This window comes from Oncorhynchus clarkii, unplaced genomic scaffold (assembly GCF_045791955.1).
Source record: "Oncorhynchus clarkii lewisi isolate Uvic-CL-2024 unplaced genomic scaffold, UVic_Ocla_1.0 unplaced_contig_1103_pilon_pilon, whole genome shotgun sequence".
NCBI classification, from domain to species: domain Eukaryota; kingdom Metazoa; phylum Chordata; class Actinopteri; order Salmoniformes; family Salmonidae; genus Oncorhynchus; species Oncorhynchus clarkii.
The window spans coordinates 26,987-44,461 of NW_027258210.1; the positions used below are offsets into that span (position 1 = coordinate 26,987).

General features: G+C 40.9%; 25 non-coding genes across 25 annotated transcripts; all 25 read right to left on the reverse strand.

Annotated features, from left to right (window-relative positions):
* Positions 1-643: 643 nt before the first annotated feature.
* Positions 644-716, reverse strand: trnav-cac (transfer RNA valine (anticodon CAC)). Its single transcript has one exon. It is a non-coding gene; the product is annotated as a tRNA-Val (tRNA).
* Positions 717-845: 129 nt separating this feature from the next.
* Positions 846-918, reverse strand: trnav-cac (transfer RNA valine (anticodon CAC)). The gene has a single exon. It is a non-coding gene; the product is annotated as a tRNA-Val (tRNA).
* Positions 919-1,047: 129 nt separating this feature from the next.
* On the reverse strand, positions 1,048-1,120 carry trnav-cac (transfer RNA valine (anticodon CAC)). Its single transcript has one exon. It is a non-coding gene; the product is annotated as a tRNA-Val (tRNA).
* Positions 1,121-2,353: 1,233 nt separating this feature from the next.
* Positions 2,354-2,426, reverse strand: trnav-cac (transfer RNA valine (anticodon CAC)). The gene has a single exon. It is a non-coding gene; the product is annotated as a tRNA-Val (tRNA).
* Positions 2,427-2,555: 129 nt separating this feature from the next.
* Positions 2,556-2,628, reverse strand: trnav-aac (transfer RNA valine (anticodon AAC)). Its single transcript has one exon. It is a non-coding gene; the product is annotated as a tRNA-Val (tRNA).
* Positions 2,629-2,756: 128 nt separating this feature from the next.
* On the reverse strand, positions 2,757-2,829 carry trnav-cac (transfer RNA valine (anticodon CAC)). The gene has a single exon. It is a non-coding gene; the product is annotated as a tRNA-Val (tRNA).
* A 1,233-nt stretch (positions 2,830-4,062) lies between these two features.
* Positions 4,063-4,135, reverse strand: trnav-cac (transfer RNA valine (anticodon CAC)). Its single transcript has one exon. It is a non-coding gene; the product is annotated as a tRNA-Val (tRNA).
* Positions 4,136-4,264: 129 nt separating this feature from the next.
* On the reverse strand, positions 4,265-4,339 carry trnav-aac (transfer RNA valine (anticodon AAC)). Its single transcript has one exon. It is a non-coding gene; the product is annotated as a tRNA-Val (tRNA).
* Positions 4,340-5,583: 1,244 nt separating this feature from the next.
* On the reverse strand, positions 5,584-5,656 carry trnav-cac (transfer RNA valine (anticodon CAC)). Its single transcript has one exon. It is a non-coding gene; the product is annotated as a tRNA-Val (tRNA).
* Positions 5,657-5,785: 129 nt separating this feature from the next.
* Positions 5,786-5,858, reverse strand: trnav-aac (transfer RNA valine (anticodon AAC)). Its single transcript has one exon. It is a non-coding gene; the product is annotated as a tRNA-Val (tRNA).
* Positions 5,859-8,426: 2,568 nt separating this feature from the next.
* Positions 8,427-8,499, reverse strand: trnav-cac (transfer RNA valine (anticodon CAC)). The gene has a single exon. It is a non-coding gene; the product is annotated as a tRNA-Val (tRNA).
* Positions 8,500-8,628: 129 nt separating this feature from the next.
* trnav-aac (transfer RNA valine (anticodon AAC)) lies at positions 8,629-8,701 on the reverse strand. The gene has a single exon. It is a non-coding gene; the product is annotated as a tRNA-Val (tRNA).
* A 1,574-nt stretch (positions 8,702-10,275) lies between these two features.
* On the reverse strand, positions 10,276-10,348 carry trnav-aac (transfer RNA valine (anticodon AAC)). Its single transcript has one exon. It is a non-coding gene; the product is annotated as a tRNA-Val (tRNA).
* A 906-nt stretch (positions 10,349-11,254) lies between these two features.
* trnav-cac (transfer RNA valine (anticodon CAC)) lies at positions 11,255-11,328 on the reverse strand. Its single transcript has one exon. It is a non-coding gene; the product is annotated as a tRNA-Val (tRNA).
* Positions 11,329-11,439: 111 nt separating this feature from the next.
* Positions 11,440-11,512, reverse strand: trnav-uac (transfer RNA valine (anticodon UAC)). The gene has a single exon. It is a non-coding gene; the product is annotated as a tRNA-Val (tRNA).
* Positions 11,513-11,641: 129 nt separating this feature from the next.
* On the reverse strand, positions 11,642-11,714 carry trnav-aac (transfer RNA valine (anticodon AAC)). The gene has a single exon. It is a non-coding gene; the product is annotated as a tRNA-Val (tRNA).
* A 248-nt stretch (positions 11,715-11,962) lies between these two features.
* trnav-aac (transfer RNA valine (anticodon AAC)) lies at positions 11,963-12,035 on the reverse strand. The gene has a single exon. It is a non-coding gene; the product is annotated as a tRNA-Val (tRNA).
* An 898-nt stretch (positions 12,036-12,933) lies between these two features.
* trnav-cac (transfer RNA valine (anticodon CAC)) lies at positions 12,934-13,007 on the reverse strand. The gene has a single exon. It is a non-coding gene; the product is annotated as a tRNA-Val (tRNA).
* Positions 13,008-13,118: 111 nt separating this feature from the next.
* Positions 13,119-13,191, reverse strand: trnav-uac (transfer RNA valine (anticodon UAC)). The gene has a single exon. It is a non-coding gene; the product is annotated as a tRNA-Val (tRNA).
* Positions 13,192-13,320: 129 nt separating this feature from the next.
* On the reverse strand, positions 13,321-13,393 carry trnav-aac (transfer RNA valine (anticodon AAC)). The gene has a single exon. It is a non-coding gene; the product is annotated as a tRNA-Val (tRNA).
* An 899-nt stretch (positions 13,394-14,292) lies between these two features.
* Positions 14,293-14,366, reverse strand: trnav-cac (transfer RNA valine (anticodon CAC)). Its single transcript has one exon. It is a non-coding gene; the product is annotated as a tRNA-Val (tRNA).
* Positions 14,367-14,477: 111 nt separating this feature from the next.
* trnav-uac (transfer RNA valine (anticodon UAC)) lies at positions 14,478-14,550 on the reverse strand. The gene has a single exon. It is a non-coding gene; the product is annotated as a tRNA-Val (tRNA).
* A 129-nt stretch (positions 14,551-14,679) lies between these two features.
* On the reverse strand, positions 14,680-14,752 carry trnav-aac (transfer RNA valine (anticodon AAC)). The gene has a single exon. It is a non-coding gene; the product is annotated as a tRNA-Val (tRNA).
* An 899-nt stretch (positions 14,753-15,651) lies between these two features.
* Positions 15,652-15,724, reverse strand: trnav-cac (transfer RNA valine (anticodon CAC)). Its single transcript has one exon. It is a non-coding gene; the product is annotated as a tRNA-Val (tRNA).
* Positions 15,725-15,853: 129 nt separating this feature from the next.
* On the reverse strand, positions 15,854-15,926 carry trnav-aac (transfer RNA valine (anticodon AAC)). The gene has a single exon. It is a non-coding gene; the product is annotated as a tRNA-Val (tRNA).
* Between the last annotated feature and the right edge of the window lie 1,549 nt (positions 15,927-17,475).

Below are 17,475 nucleotides of genomic sequence, written 5' to 3' on the forward strand. Positions count from 1 at the left end.
ACAGGTGGACTCCAATCAAGTTGAAGAAACATCTCAAGGATGATCAATGGAAACAGGATGGACCTGAGCTCAATTTCCAGCCTCATAGCAAAGGGTCTGAAAATGTATGTAAATAAGGTATTTTTAAAATATTTTTTTCATTAATAAAAACTATATGTTATCGCTTTGTCATTATGTGGTATTGTGTGTAGATAGATTTTATTTTATTTCATCCATTTTAGTATAAGGCTGTAACGTAACAAAATGTGGAAAAAAGTAAGGGGTCTGAAAACTTTCCGAATGCACTGTACCTATGCAGGCTAGCTTCTTTTCCTTTGCTAGCCAGCCAACTAAATCTATCACACAATCACATCAAGCAGCTGAAATGACAGAAAACGATCTACATTTTTGTTTGTTTTACCTTGGATTATATTGCCATTTCTTTGGATATATCCATTACAATGACCCTGATAAATGAATTTGCCTGGCTCAGAGAAGCTGTCAGTCTGGTCACATTCATACAGATCGCATGGTGGAGGTCCCCAAAAAAACGGCAACATTGATCCACAGATCGGAGAGGTAGACAGCAAGGTTTAGACAAACCTCAACTGTTTCAAACCAAATGCTAGCCTCTGGGCATTGGGAAATATTGAATATTACAAAATGTTTCCGCCCGGTTTCGAACCGGGGACCTTTCGCGTGTGAGGCGAACGTGATAACCACTACACTACGGAAACCGAACGATTGGAAAACTAAGGGTGTGACTGACTTTCGCGTGTGAGGCGAACGTGATAGCCAATACACTACTGAAACTAAAGTCTGAATAGCAAATACTGAGAAGTGCGAAGGACCAATCTGTTAAAATGTGTTTCCGCCCGGTCTCGAACCGGGGACCTTTCACGTGTGAGGCGAACGTGATAACCACTACACTACGGAAACCAAATGACTGGAAAACTAAGGGTGTGACTGACTTTCGCGTGTGAGGCGAACGTGATAACCAATACACTACTGAAACTAAAGTCTGAATAGCAAATACTGAGAAGTGCGAAGGACCAATCTGTTAAAATGTGTTTCCGCCCGGTCTCAAACCAGGGACCTTTCGCGTGTGAGGCGCACGTGATAACCACTACACTACGGAAACCGAATGATTGGAAAACTAAGGGTGTGACTGACTTTGGCTGGGTGGGACATTTATCGCTCTCAGAACCTAATGAAATCAGAAATTACTTAGTCAATTAATTAAACAATAAGGCTTGAGAAGCCGGGAATTATTGTGTGCAGCGGCTCTTGGAAGAGGCTTGGTGGTTCAAAACTTCTTCCATTTAAGAGTGATGGAAGCCACTGTGTTCTTGGGTACCTTCAATGCTGCAGAAATGACCAATCATTTGAATTTACCACAGGTGGACTCCAATCAAGTTGAAGAAACATCTCAAGGATGATCAATGGAAACAGGATGGACCTGAGCTCAATTTCCAGCCTCATAGCAAAGGGTCTGAAAACGTACGTAAATAAGGTATTTTTAAAATATTTAATGGGTATTATGGCTCTTTCTGTGGAACTCAATTTGGGATATTATGTGAGGTAGACATGAGAAGCCGGGAATTATCGTGTGCAGCCGGAACTTGGAAGAGGCTTGGTGGTTCCAAACTTCTTCTATTTAAGAGTGATGGAAGCCACTGTGTTCTTGGGTACCTTCAATGCTGCAGAAATGACCAATCATTTGAATTTACCACAGGTGGACTCCAATCAAGTTGAAGAAACATCTCAAGGATGATCAATGGAAACAGGATGGACCTGAGCTCAATTTCCAGCCTCATAGCAAAGGGTCTGAAAATGTATGTAAATAAGGTATTTTTAAAATATTTTTTTCATTAATAAAAACTATATGTTATCGCTTTGTCATTATGTGGTATTGTGTGTAGATAGATTTTATTTTATTTCATCCATTTTAGTATAAGGCTGTAACGTAACAAAATGTGGAAAAAAGTAAGGGGTCTGAAAACTTTCCGAATGCACTGTACCTATGCAGGCTAGCTTCTTTTCCTTTGCTAGCCAGCCAACTAAATCTATCACACAATCACATCAAGCAGCTGAAATGACAGAAAACGATCTACATTTTTGTTTGTTTTACCTTGGATTATATTGCCATTTCTTTGGATATATCCATTACAATGACCCTGATAAATGAATTTGCCTGGCTCAGAGAAGCTGTCAGTCTGGTCACATTCATACAGATCGCATGGTGGAGGTCCCCAAAAAAACGGCAACATTGATCCACAGGTCGGAGAGGTAGACAGCAAGGTTTAGACAAACCTCAACTGTTTCAAACCAAATGCTAGCCTCTGGGCATTGGGAAATATTGAATATTACAAAATGTTTCCGCCCGGTTTCGAACCGGGGACCTTTCGCGTGTGAGGCAAACGTGATAACCACTACACTACGGAAACCGAATGATTGGAAAACTAAGGGTGTGACTGACTTTCGCGTGTGAGGCGAACGTGATAACCAATACACTACTGAAACTAAAGTCTGAATAGCAAATACTGAGAAGTGCGAAGGACCAATTTGTTAAAATGTGTTTCCGCCCGGTCTCGAACCGGGGACCTTTCGCGTGTTAGGCGAACGTGATAACCACTACACTACGGAAACCGAATGAGTGGAAAACTAAGGGTGTGACTGACTTTCGCGTGTGAGGCGAACGTGATAACCAATACACTATGAAACTAAAGTCTGAATAGCAAATACTGAGAAGTGCGAAGGACCAATCTGTTAAAATGTGTTTCCGCCCGGTCTCAAACCAGGGACCTTTCGCGTGTGAGGCGCACGTGATAACCACTACACTACGGAAACCGAATGATTGGAAAACTAAGGGTGTGACTGACTTTGGCTGGGTGGGACATTTATCGCTCTCAGAACCTAATGAAATCAGAAATTACTTAGTCAATTAATTAAACAATAAGGCTTGAGAAGCCGGGAATTATTGTGTGCAGCGGCTCTTGGAAGAGGCTTGGTGGTTCAAAACTTCTTCCATTTAAGAGTGATGGAAGCCACTGTGTTCTTGGGTACCTTCAATGCTGCAGAAATGACCAATCATTTGAATTTACCACAGGTGGACTCCAATCAAGTTGAAGAAACATCTCAAGGATGATCAATGGAAACAGGATGGACCTGAGCTCAATTTCCAGCCTCATAGCAAAGGGTCTGAAAACTTACGTAAATAAGGTATTTTTAAAATATTTAATGGGTATTATGGCTCTTTCTGTGGAACTCAATTTGGGATATTATGTGAGGTAGACATGAGAAGCCGGGAATTATCGTGTGCAGCCGGAACTTGGAAGAGGCTTGGTGGTTCCAAACTTCTTCTATTTAAGAGTGATGGAAGCCACTGTGTTTTTGGGTACCTTCAATGCTGCAGAAATGACCAATCATTTGAATTTACCACAGGTGGACTCCAATCAAGTTGAAGAAACATCTCAAGGATGATCAATGGAAACAGGATGGACCTGAGCTCAATTTCCAGTCTCATAGCAAAGGGTCTGAAAATGTATGTAAATAAGGTATTTTTAAAATATTTTTTTCATTAATAAAAACTATATGTTATCGCTTTGTCATTATGTGGTATTGTGTGTAGATAGATTTTATTTTATTTCATCCATTTTAGTATAAGGCTGTAACGTAACAAAATGTGGAAAAAAGTAAGGGGTCTGAAAACTTTCCGAATGCACTGTACCTATGCAGGCTAGCTTCTTTTCCTTTGCTAGCCAGCCAACTAAATCTATCACACAATCACATCAAGCAGCTGAAATGACAGAAAACGATCTACATTTTTGTTTGTTTTACCTTGGATTATATTGCCATTTCTTTGGATATATCCATTACAATGACCCTGATAAATGAATTTGCCTGGCTCAGAGAAGCTGTCAGTCTGGTCACATTCATACAGATCGCATGGTGGAGGTCCCCAAAAAAACGGCAACATTGATCCACAGGTCGGAGAGGTAGACAGCAAGGTTTAGACAAACCTCAACTGTTTCAAACCAAATGCTAGCCTCTGGGCATTGGGAAATATTGAATATTACAAAATGTTTCCGCCCAGTTTCGAACCGGGGACCTTTCGCGTGTGAGGCAAACGTGATAACCACTACACTACGGAAACCGAATTATTGGAAAACTAAGGGTGTGACTGACTTTCGCGTGTGAGGCGAACGTGATAACCAATACACTACTGAAACTAAAGTCTGAATAGCAAATACTGAGAAGTGCGAAGGACCAATTTGTTAAAATGTGTTTCCGCCCGGTCTCGAACCGGGGACCTTTCGACTGTGTTAGGCGAACGTGATAACCACTACACTACGGAAACCCAATGAGTGGACGTGATAACCACTACTAAGGGTGTGGCTGACTTTGGCTGGGTGGGACATTTATCGCTCTCAGAACCTAATGAAATCAGAAATTACTTAGTCAATTAATTAAACAATAAGGCTTGAGAAGCCGGGAATTATTGTGTGCAGCGGCTCTTGGAAGAGGCTTGGTGGTTCAAAACTTCTTCCATTTAAGAGTGATGGAAGCCACTGTGTTCTTGGGTACCTTCAATGCTGCAGAAATGACCAATCATTTGAATTTACCACAGGTGGACTCCAATCAAGTTGAAGAAACATCTCAAGGATGATCAATGGAAACAGGATGGACCTGAGCTCAATTTCCAGCCTCATAGCAAAGGGTCTGAAAACGTACGTAAATAAGGTATTTTTAAAATATTTAATGGGTATTATGGCTCTTTCTGTGGTACTCAATTTGGGATATTATGTGAGGTAGACATGAGAAGCCGGGAATTATCGTGTGCAGCCGGAACTTGGAAGAGGCTTGGTGGTTCCAAACTTCTTCTATTTAAGAGTGATGGAAGCCACTGTGTTCTTGGGTACCTTCAATGCTGCAGAAATGACCAATCATTTGAATTTACCACAGGTGGACTCCAATCAAGTTGAAGAAACATCTCAAGGATGATCAATGGAAACAGGATGGACCTGAGCTCAATTTCCAGCCTCATAGCAAAGGGTCTGAAAATGTATGTAAATAAGGTATTTTTAAAATATTTTTTTCATTAATAAAAACTATATGTTATCGCTTTGTCATTATGTGGTATTGTGTGTAGATAGATTTTATTTTATTTCATCCATTTTAGTATAAGGCTGTAACGTAACAAAATGTGGAAAAAAGTAAGGGGTCTGAAAACTTTCCGAATGCACTGTACCTATGCAGGCTAGCTTCTTTTCCTTTGCTAGCCAGCCAACTAAATCTATCACACAATCACATCAAGCAGCTGAAATGACAGAAAACGATCTACATTTTTGTTTGTTTTACCTTGGATTATATTGCCATTTCTTTGGATATATCCATTACAATGACCCTGATAAATGAATTTGCCTGGCTCAGAGAAGCTGTCAGTCTGGTCACATTCATACAGATCGCATGGTGGAGGTCCCCAAAAAAACGGCAACATTGATCCACAGGTCGGAGAGGTAGACAGCAAGGTTTAGACAAACCTCAACTGTTTCAAACCAAATGCTAGCCTCTGGGCATTGGGAAATATTGAATATTACAAAATGTTTCCGCCCGGTTTCGAACCGGGGACCTTTCGCGTGTGAGGCGAACGTGATAACCACTACACTACGGAAACCGAATGATTGGAAAACTAAGGGTGTGACTGACTTTCGCGTGTGAGGCGAACGTGATAACCAATACACTACTGAAACTAAAGTCTGAATAGCAAATACTGAGAAGTGCGAAGGACCAATTTGTTAAAATGTGTTTCCGCCCGGTCTCGAACCGGGGACCTTTCGTGTGTTAGGCGAACGTGATAACCACTACACTACGGAGGCGAAACCCAATGATAACCACTAGTGGAGTACTAAGGGTGTGGCTGACTTTGGCTGGGTGGGACATTTATCGCTCTCAGAACCTAATGAAATCAGAAATTACTTAGTCAATTAATTAAACAATAAGGCTTGAGAAGCCGGGAATTATTGTGTGCAGCGGCTCTTGGAAGAGGCTTGGTGGTTCAAAACTTCTTCCATTTAAGAGTGATGGAAGCCACTGTGTTCTTGGGTACCTTCAATGCTGCAGAAATGACCAATCATTTGAATTTACCACAGGTGGACTCCAATCAAGTTGAAGAAACATCTCAAGGATGATCAATGGAAACAGGATGGACCTGAGCTCAATTTCCAGCCTCATAGCAAAGGGTCTGAAAACGTACGTAAATAAGGTATTTTTAAAATATTTAATGGGTATTATGGCTCTTTCTGTGGTACTCAATTTGGGATATTATGTGAGGTAGACATGAGAAGCCGGGAATTATCGTGTGCAGCCGGAACTTGGAAGAGGCTTGGTGGTTCCAAACTTCTTCTATTTAAGAGTGATGGAAGCCACTGTGTTCTTGGGTACCTTCAATGCTGCAGAAATGACCAATCATTTGAATTTACCACAGGTGGACTCCAATCAAGTTGAAGAAACATCTCAAGGATGATCAATGGAAACAGGATGGACCTGAGCTCAATTTCCAGCCTCATAGCAAAGGGTCTGAAAATGTATGTAAATAAGGTATTTTTAAAATATTTTTTTCATTAATAAAAACTATGTGTTATCGCTTTGTCATTATGTGGTATTGTGTGTAGATAGATTTTATTTTATTTCATCCATTTTAGTATAAGGCTGTAACGTAACAAAATGTGGAAAAAAGTAAGGGGTCTGAAAACTTTCCGAATGCACTGTACCTATGCAGTGCTAGCTTCTTTTCCTTTGCTAGCCAGCCAACTAAATCTATCACACAATCACATCAAGCAGCTGAAATGACAGAAAACGATCTACATTTTTGTTTGTTTTACCTTGGATTATATTGCCATTTCTTTGGATATATCCATTACAATGACCCTGATAAATGAATTTGCCTGGCTCAGAGAAGCTGTCAGTCTGGTCACATTCATACAGATCGCATGGTGGAGGTCCCCAAAAAAACGGCAACATTGATCCACAGGTCGGAGAGGTAGACAGCAAGGTTTAGACAAACCTCCACTGTTTCAAACCAAATGCTAGCCTCTGGGCATTGGGAAATATTGAATATTACAAAATGTTTCCGCCGAACGGTAACCACTTCGAAACCTAAGGGGGACCTTTCGCGTGTGAGGCGAACGTGATAACCACTACACTACGGAAACCGAATGGTTGGAAAACTAAGGGTGTGACTGACTTTGGCTGGGTGGGACATTTATCGCTCTCAGAACCTAATGAAATCAGAAATTACTTAGTCAATTAATTAAACAATAAGGCTTGAGAAGCCGGGAATTATTGTGTGCAGCGGCTCTTGGAAGAGGCTTGGTGGTTCAAAACTTCTTCCATTTAAGAGTGATGGAAGCCACTGTGTTCTTGGGTACCTTCAATGCTGCAGAAATGACCAATCATTTGAATTTACCACAGGTGGACTCCAATCAAGTTGAAGAAACATCTCAAGGATGATCAATGGAAACAGGATGGACCTGAGCTCAATTTCCAGCCTCATAGCAAAGGGTCTGAAAACGTACGTAAATAAGGTATTTTTAAAATATTTAATGGGCATTATGGCTCTTTCTGTGGAACTCAATTTGGGATATTATGTGAGGTAGACATGAGAAGCCGGGAATTATCGTGTGCAGCCGGAACATGGAAGAGGCTTGGTGGTTCCAAACTTCTTCTATTTAAGAGTGATGGAAGCCACTGTGTTCTTGGGTACCTTCAATGCTGCAGAAATGACCAATCATTTGAATTTACCACAGGTGGACTCCAATCAAGTTGAAGAAACATCTCAAGGATGATCAATGGAAACAGGATGGACCTGAGCTCAATTTCCAGCCTCATAGCAAAGGGTCTGAAAATGTATGTAAATAAGGTATTTTTAAAATATTTTTTTCATTAATAAAAACTATATGTTATCGCTTTGTCATTATGTGGTATTGTGTGTAGATAGATTTTATTTTATTTCATCCATTTTAGTATAAGGCTGTAACGTAACAAAATGTGGAAAAAAGTAAGGGGTCTGAAAACTTTCCGAATGCACTGTACCTATGCAGGCTAGCTTCTTTTCCTTTGCTAGCCAGCCAACTAAATCTATCACACAATCACATCAAGCAGCTGAAATGACAGAAAACGATCTACATTTTTGTTTGTTTTACCTTGGATTATATTGCCATTTCTTTGGATATATCCATTACAATGACCCTGATAAATGAATTTGCCTGGCTCAGAGAAGCTGTCAGTCTGGTCACATTCATACAGATCGCATGGTGGAGGTCCCCAAAAAAACGGCAACATTGATCCACAGGTCGGAGAGGTAGACAGCAAGGTTTAGACAAACCTCAACTGTTTCAAACCAAATGCTAGCCTCTGGGCATTGGGAAATATTGAATATTACAAAATGTTTCCGCCCGGTTTCGAACCAGGGACCTTTCGCGTGTGAGGCGAACGTGATAACCACTACACTACAGAAACCGAATTATTGGAAAACTAAGGGTGTGACAGACTTTCGCGTGTGAGGCGAACGTGATAACCAATACACTACTGAAACTAAAGTCTGAATAGCAAATACTGAGAAGTGCGAAGGACCAATTTGTTAAAATGTGTTTCCGCCCGGTCTCGAACCGGGGACCTTTCGCGTGTTAGGCGAACGTGATAACCACTACACTACAGAAACCCAATGAGTGGAAAACTAAGGGTGTGGCTGACTTGGGCTGGGTGGGACATTTATCGCTCTCAGAACCTAATGAAATCAGAAATTACTTAGTCAATTAATTAAACAATAAGGCTTGAGAAGCCGGGAATTATTGTGTGCAGCGGCTCTTGGAAGAGGCTTGGTGGTTCAAAACTTCTTCCATTTAAGAGTGATGGAAGCCACTGTGTTCTTGGGTACCTTCAATGCTGCAGAAATGACCAATCATTTGAATTTACCACAGGTGGACTCCAATCAAGTTGAAGAAACATCTCAAGGATGATCAATGGAAACAGGATGGACCTGAGCTCAATTTCCAGCCTCATAGCAAAGGGTCTGAAAACGTACGTAAATAAGGTATTTTTAAAATATTTAATGGGTATTATGGCTCTTTCTGTGGTACTCAATTTGGGATATTATGTGAGGTAGACATGAGAAGCCGGGAATTATCGTGTGCAGCCGGAACTTGGAAGAGGCTTGGTGGTTCCAAACTTCTTCTATTTAAGAGTGATGGAAGCCACTGTGTTCTTGGGTACCTTCAATGCTGCAGAAATGACCAATCATTTGAATTTACCACAGGTGGACTCCAATCAAGTTGAAGAAACATCTCAAGGATGATCAATGGAAACAGGATGGACCTGAGCTCAATTTCCAGCCTCATAGCAAAGGGTCTGAAAATGTATGTAAATAATGTATTTTTAAAATATTTTTTTCATTAATAAAAACTATATGTTATCGCTTTGTCATTATGTGGTATTGTGTGTAGATAGATTTTATTTTATTTCATCCATTTTAGTATAAGGCTGTAACGTAACAAAATGTGGAAAAAAGTAAGGGGTCTGAAAACTTTCCCAATGCACTGTACCTATGCAGGCTAGCTTCTTTTCCTTTGCTAGCCAGCCAACTAAATCTATCACACAATCACATCAAGCAGCTGAAATGACAGAAAACGATCTACATTTTTGTTTGTTTTACCTTGGATTATATTGCCATTTCTTTGGATATATCCATTACAATGACCCTGATAAATGAATTTGCCTGGCTCAGAGAAGCTGTCAGTCTGGTCACATTCATACAGATCGCATGGTGGAGGTCCCCAAAAAAACGGCAACATTGATCCACAGGTCGGAGAGGTAGACAGCAAGGTTTAGACAAACCTCAACTGTTTCAAACCAAATGCTAGCCTCTGGGCATTGGGAAATATTGAATATTACAAAATGTTTGTTTCCGGGGACCTTTCCGTGTGAGGCGAAGGTGGTAACCACTACACTACGGAAACCGAATGATTGCAAAACTAAGGGTGTGACTGACTTTCGCGTGTGAGGCGAACGTGATAACCAATACACACTGAAACTAAAGTCTAACTATTAATTTGAACTGGGGACCTTTCGCGTGTGAGGCGAACGTGATAACCACTACACTACGGAAACCCAATGAGTGGAATACTAAGGGTGTGACTGACTTTCGCGTGTGAGGCGAACGTGATAACCAATACACTACTGAAACTAAAGTCTGAATAGCAAATACTGAGAAGTGCGAAGGACCAATTTGTTAAAATGTGTTTCCGCCCGGTCTCGAACCGGGGACCTTTCGCGTGTTAGGCGAACGTGATAACCACTACACTACGGAAACCACAATGAGTGGAATAGGCTTAAGGGTGTGGCTTGGTGACTTTGGCTGGGTGGGACATTTATCGCTCTCAGAACCTAATGAAATCAGAAATTACTTAGTCAATTAATTAAACAATAAGGCTTGAGAAGCCAGGAATTATTGTGTGCAGCGGAACTTGGAAGAGGCTTGGTGGTTCAAAACTTCTTCCATTTAAGAGTGATGGAAGCCACTGTGTTCTTGGGTACCTTCAATGCTGCAGAAATGACCAATCATTTGAATTTACCACAGGTGGACTCCAATCAAGTTGAAGAAACATCTCAAGGATGATCAATGGAAACAGGATGGACCTGAGCTCAATTTCCAGCCTCATAGCAAAGGGTCTGAAAATGTATGTAAATAAGGTATTTTTAAAATATTTTTTTCATTAATAAAAACTATATGTTATCGCTTTGTCATTATGTGGTATTGTGTGTAGATAGATTTTATTTTATTTTATCCATTTTAGTATAAGGCTGTAACGTAACAAAATGTGGAAAAAAGTAAGGGGTCTGAAAACTTTCCGAATGCACTGTACCTATGCAGGCTAGCTTCTTTTCCTTTGCTAGCCAGCCAACTAAATCTATCACACAATCACATCAAGCAGCTGAAATGACAGAAAACAATCTACATTTTTGTTTGTTTTACCTTGGATTATATTGCCATTTCTTTGGATATATCCATTACAATGACCCTGATAAATGAATTTGCCTGGCTCAGAGAAGCTGTCAGTCTGGTCACATTCATACAGATCGCATGGTGGAGGTCCCCAAAAAAACGGCAACATTGATCCACAGGTCGGAGAGGTAGACAGCAAGGTTTAGACAAACCTCAACTGTTTCAAACCAAATGCTAGCCTCTGGGCATTGGGAAATATTGAATATTACAAAATGTTTCCGCCCGGTTTCGAACCAGAGACCTTTCGCGGGTGAGGCGAACGTGATAACCACTACACTACGGAAAACGAAAGATTGGAAGACTAAGGGTGTGACTGACTTTCGCGTGTGAGGCGAACGTGATAACCAATACACTACTGAAACTAAAGTCTGAATATTAACTATTAATTTGTTAAAATGTGTTTCCGCCCGGTCTCGAACTGGGGACCTTTCGCGTGTAAGGCGAACGTGATAACCACTACACTACGGAAACCCAATGAGTGGAATACTAAGGGTGTGGCTGACTTTCGCGTGTGAGGCGAACGTGATAACCAATACACAACTGAAACTAAAGTCTGAATAGCAAATACTGAGAAGTGCGAAGGACCAATTTGTTAAAATGCATTTCCGCCCGGTCTCGAACCGGGGACCTTTCGCGTGTTAGGCGAACGTGATAACCTCTACACTACGGAAACCCAATAAGTGGGAAACTAAGGGTGTGGCTGACTTTGGCTGGCTGGGACATTTATCGCTCTCAGAACCTATTGAAATCAGAAATTACTTAGTCAATTAATTAAACAATAAGGCTTGAGAAGCCGGGAATTATCGTGTGCAGCCGGAACTTGGAAGAGGCTTGTTGGTTCCAAACTTCTTCTATTTAAGAGTGAAACTAAAGTCTGAATAGCAAATACTGAGAAGTGCGAAGGACCAATTTGTTAAAATGTGTTTCCGCCCGGTCTCGAACCGGGGACCTTTCGCGTGTTAGGCGAACGTAATAACCACTACACTACGGAAACCAAATGAGTGGAATAGTAAGGGTGTGGCTGACTTTGGCTGGGTGGGACATTTATCGCTCTCAGAACCTAATGAAATCAGAAATTACTTAGTCAATTAATTAAACAATAAGGCTTGAGAAGCCGGGAATTATTGTGTGCAGCGGCTCTTGGAAGAGGCTTGGTGGTTCAAAACTTCTTCCATTTAAGAGTGATGGAAGCCACTGTGTTCTTGGGTACCTTCAATGCTGCAGAAATGACCAATCATTTGAATTTACCACAGGTGGACTCCAATCAAGTTGAAGAAACATCTCAAGGATGATCAATGGAAACAGGATGGACCTGAGCTCAATTTCCAGCCTCATAGCAAAGGGTCTGAAAATGTATGTAAATAAGGTATTTTTAAAATATTTTTTTCATTAATAAAAACTATATGTTATCGCTTTGTCATTATGTGGTATTGTGTGTAGATAGATTTTATTTTATTTCATCCATTTTAGTATAAGGCTGTAACGTAACAAAATGTGGAAAAAAGTAAGGGGTCTGAAAACTTTCCGAATGCACTGTACCTATGCAGGCTAGCTTCTTTTCCTTTGCTAGCCAGCCAACTAAATCTATCACACAATCACATCAAGCAGCTGAAATGACAGAAAACAATCTACATTTTTGTTTGTTTTACCTTGGATTATATTGCCATTTCTTTGGATATATCCATTACAATGACCCTGATAAATGAATTTGCCTGGCTCAGAGAAGCTGTCAGTCTGGTCACATTCATACAGATCGCATGGTGGAGGTCCCCAAAAAAACGGCAACATTGATCCACAGGTCGGAGAGGTAGACAGCAAGGTTTAGACAAACCTCAACTGTTTCAAACCCAATGCTAGCCTCTGGGCATTGGGAAATATTGAATATTACAAAATGTTTCCGCCCGGTTTCGAACCAGAGACCTTTCGCGGGTGAGGCGAACGTGATAACCACTACACTACGGAAAACGAAAGATTGGAAGACTAAGGGTGTGACTGACTTACGCGTGTGAGGCGAACGTGATAACCAATACACTACTGAAACTAAAGTCTGAATATTAACTATTAATTTGTTAAAATGTGTTTCCGCCCGGTCTCGAACTGGGGACCTTTCGCGTGTAAGGTGAACGTGATAACCACTACACTACGGAAACCCAATGAGTGGAATACTAAGGGTGTGGCTGACTTTCGCGTGTGAGGCGAACGTGATAACCAATACACAACTGAAACTAAAGTCTGAATAGCAAATACTGAGAAGTGCGAAGGACCAATTTGTTAAAATGCATTTCCGCCCGGTCTCGAACCGGGGACCTTTCGCGTGTTAGGCGAACGTGATAACCTCTACACTACGGAAACCCAATGAGCGGGAAACTAAGGGTGTGGCTGACTTTGGCTGGCTGGGACATTTATCGCTCTCAGAACCTATTGAAATCAGAAATTACTTAGTCAATTAATTAAACAATAAGGCTTGAGAAGCCGGGAATTATCGTGTGCAGCCGGAACTTGGAAGAGGCTTGTTGGTTCCAAACTTCTTCTATTTAAGAGTGATGGAAGCCACTGTGTTCTTGGGTACCTTCAATGCTGCAGAAATGACCAATCATTTGAATTTACCACAGGTGGACTCCAATCAAGTTGAAGAAACATCTCAAGGATGATCAATGGAAACAGGATGGACCTGAGCTCAATTTCCAGCCTCATAGCAAAGGGTCTGAAAATGTATGTAAATAAGGTATTTTTAAAATATTTTTTTAATTAATAAATACTATATGTTATCGCTTTGTCATTATGTGGTATTGTGTGTAGATAGATTTTATTTTATTTCATCCATTTTAGTATAAGGCTGTACCGTAACAAAATGTGGAAAAAAGTAAGGGGTCTGAAAACTTTCCGAATGCACTGTACCTATGCAGGCTAGCTTCTTTTCCTTTGCTAGCCAGCCAACTAAATCTATCACACAATCACATCAAGCAACTGAAATGACAGAAAACAATCTACATTTTTGTTTGTTTTACCTTGGATTATATTGCCATTTCTTTGGATATATCCATTACAATGACCCTGATAAATGAATTTGCCTGGCTCAGAGAAGCTGTCAGTCTGGTCACATTCATACAGATCGCATGGTGGAGGTCCCCAAAAAAACGGCAACATTGATCCACAGGTCGGAGAGGTAGACAGCAAGGTTTAGACAAACCTCAACTGTTTCAAACCCAATGCTAGCCTCTGGGCATTGGGAAATATTGAATATTACAAAATGTTTCCGCCCGGTTTCGAACCAGAGACCTTTCGCGGGTGAGGCGAACGTGATAACCACTACACTACGGAAAACGAAAGATTGGAAGACTAAGGGTGTGACTGACTTTCGCGTGTGAGGCGAACGTGATAACCAATACACTACTGAAACTAAAGTCTGAATATTAACTATTAATTTGTTAAAATGTGTTTCCGCCCGGTCTCGAACTGGGGACCTTTCGCGTGTAAGGCGAACGTGATAACCACTACACTACGGAAACCCAATGAGTGGAATACTAAGGGTGTGGCTGACTTTCGCGTGTGAGGCGAACGTGATAACCAATACACAACTGAAACTAAAGTCTGAATAGCAAATACTGAGAAGTGCGAAGGACCAATTTGTTAAAATGCATTTCCGCCCGGTCTCGAACCGGGGACCTTTCGCGTGTTAGGCGAACGTGATAACCTCTACACTACGGAAACCCAATGAGCGGGAAACTAAGGGTGTGGCTGACTTTGGCTGGCTGGGACATTTATCGCTCTCAGAACCTATTGAAATCAGAAATTACTTAGTCAATTAATTAAACAATAAGGCTTGAGAAGCCGGGAATTATCGTGTGCAGCCGGAACTTGGAAGAGGCTTGTTGGTTCCAAACTTCTTCTATTTAAGAGTGATGGAAGCCACTGTGTTCTTGGGTACCTTCAATGCTGCAGAAATGACCAATCATTTGAATTTACCACAGGTGGACTCCAATCAAGTTGAAGAAACATCTCAAGGATGATCAATGGAAACAGGATGGACCTGAGCTCAATTTCCAGCCTCATAGCAAAGGGTCTGAAAATGTATGTAAATAAGGTATTTTTAAAATATTTTTTTAATTAATAAAAACTATATGTTATCGCTTTGTCATTATGTGGTATTGTGTGTAGATAGATTTTATTTTATTTCATCCATTTTAGTATAAGGCTGTAACGTAACAAAATGTGGAAAAAAGTAAGGGGTCTGAAAACTTTCCGAGTGCACTGTACCTATGCAGGCTAGCTTCTTTTCCTTTGCTAGCCAGCCAACTAAATCTATCACACAATCACATCAAGCAGCTGAAATGACAGAAAACGATCTACATTTTTGTTTGTTTTACCTTGGATTATATTGCCATTTCTTTGGATATATCCATTACAATGACCCTGATAAATGAATTTGCCTGGCTCAGAGAAGCTGTCAGTCTGGTCACATTCATACAGATCGCATGGTGGAGGTCCCCAAAAAAACGGCAACATTGATCCACAGGTCGGAGAGGTAGACAGCAAGGTTTAGACAAACCTCAACTGTTTCAAACCAAATGCTAGCCTCTGGGCATTGGGAAATATTGAATATTACAAAATGTTTCCGCCCGGTTTCGAACCGGGGACCTTTCGCGTGTGAGGCGAACGTGATAACCACTACACTACGGAAACCGAATGATTGGAAAACTAAGGGTGTGACTGACTTTCGCGTGTGAGGCGAACGTGATAACCAATACACTACTGAAACTAAAGTCTGAATAGCAAATACTGAGAAGTGCGAAGGACCAATTTGTTAAAATGTGTTTCCGCCCGGTCTCGAACCGGGGACCTTTCGCGTGTTAGGCGAACGTGATAACCACTACACTACGGAAACCCAATGAGTGGAATACTAAGGGTGTGGCTGACTTTGGCTGGGTGGGACATTTATCGCTCTCAGAACCTAATGAAATCAGAAATTACTTAGTCAATTAATTAAACAATAAGGCTTGAGAAGCCGGGAATTATTGTGTGCAGCGGCTCTTGGAAGAGGCTTGGTGGTTCAAAACTTCTTCCATTTAAGAGTGATGGAAGCCACTGTGTTCCTTCAATGCTGCAGAAATGACCAATCATTTGAATTTACCACAGGTGGACTCCAATCAAGTTGAAGAAACATCTCAAGGATGATCAATGGAAACAGGATGGACCTGAGCTCAATTTCCAGCCTCATAGCAAAGGGTCTGAAAACGTACGTAAATAAGGTATTTTTAAAATATTTAATGGGTATTATGGCTCTTTCTGTGGTACTCAATTTGGGATATTATGTGAGGTAGACATGAGAAGCCGGGAATTATCGTGTGCAGCCGGAACTTGGAAGAGGCTTGGTGGTTCCAAACTTCTTCTATTTAAGAGTGATGGAAGCCACTGTGTTCTTGGGTACCTTCAATGCTGCAGACATGACCAATCATTTGAATTTACCACAGGTGGACTCCAATCAAGTTGAAGAAACATCTCAAGGATGATCAATGGAAACAGGATGGACCTGAGCTCAATTTCCAGCCTCATAGCAAAGGGTCTGAAAACGTACGTAAATAAGGTATTTTTAAAATATTTAATGGGTATTATGGCTCTTTCTGTGGTACTCAATTTGGGATATTATGTGAGGTAGACATGAGAAGCCGGGAATTATCGTGTGCAGCCGGAACTTGGAAGAGGCTTGGTGGTTCCAAACTTCTTCTATTTAAGAGTGATGGAAGCCACTGTGTTCTTGGGTACCTTCAATGCTGCAGAAATGACCAATCATTTGAATTTACCACAGGTGGACTCCAATCAAGTTGAAGAAACATCTCAAGGATGATCAATGGAAACAGGATGGACCTGAGCTCAATTTCCAGCCTCATAGCAAAGGGTCTGAAAATGTATGTAAATAAGGTATTTTTAAAATATTTTTTTCATTAATAAAAACTATATGTTATCGCTTTGTCATTATGTGGTATTGTGTGTAGATAGATTTTATTTTATTTCATCCATTTTAGTATAAGGCTGTAACGTAACAAAATGTGGAAAAAAGTAAGGGGTCTGAAAACTTTCCGAATGCACTGTACCTATGCAGGCTAGCTTCTTTTCCTTTGCTAGCCAGCCAACTAAATCTATCACACAATCACATCAAGCAGCTGAAATGACAGAAAACGATCTACATTTTTGTTTGTTTTACCTTGGATTATATTGCCATTTCTTTGGATATATCCATTACAATGACCCTGATAAATGAATTTGCCTGGCTCAGAGAAGCTGTCAGTCTGGTCACATTCATACAGATCGCATGGTGGAGGTCCCCAAAAAAACGGCAACATTGATCCACAGGTTGGAGAGGTAGACAGCAAGGTTTAGACAAACCTCAACTGTTTCAAACCAAATGCTAGCCTCTGGCATTGGGAAATATTGAA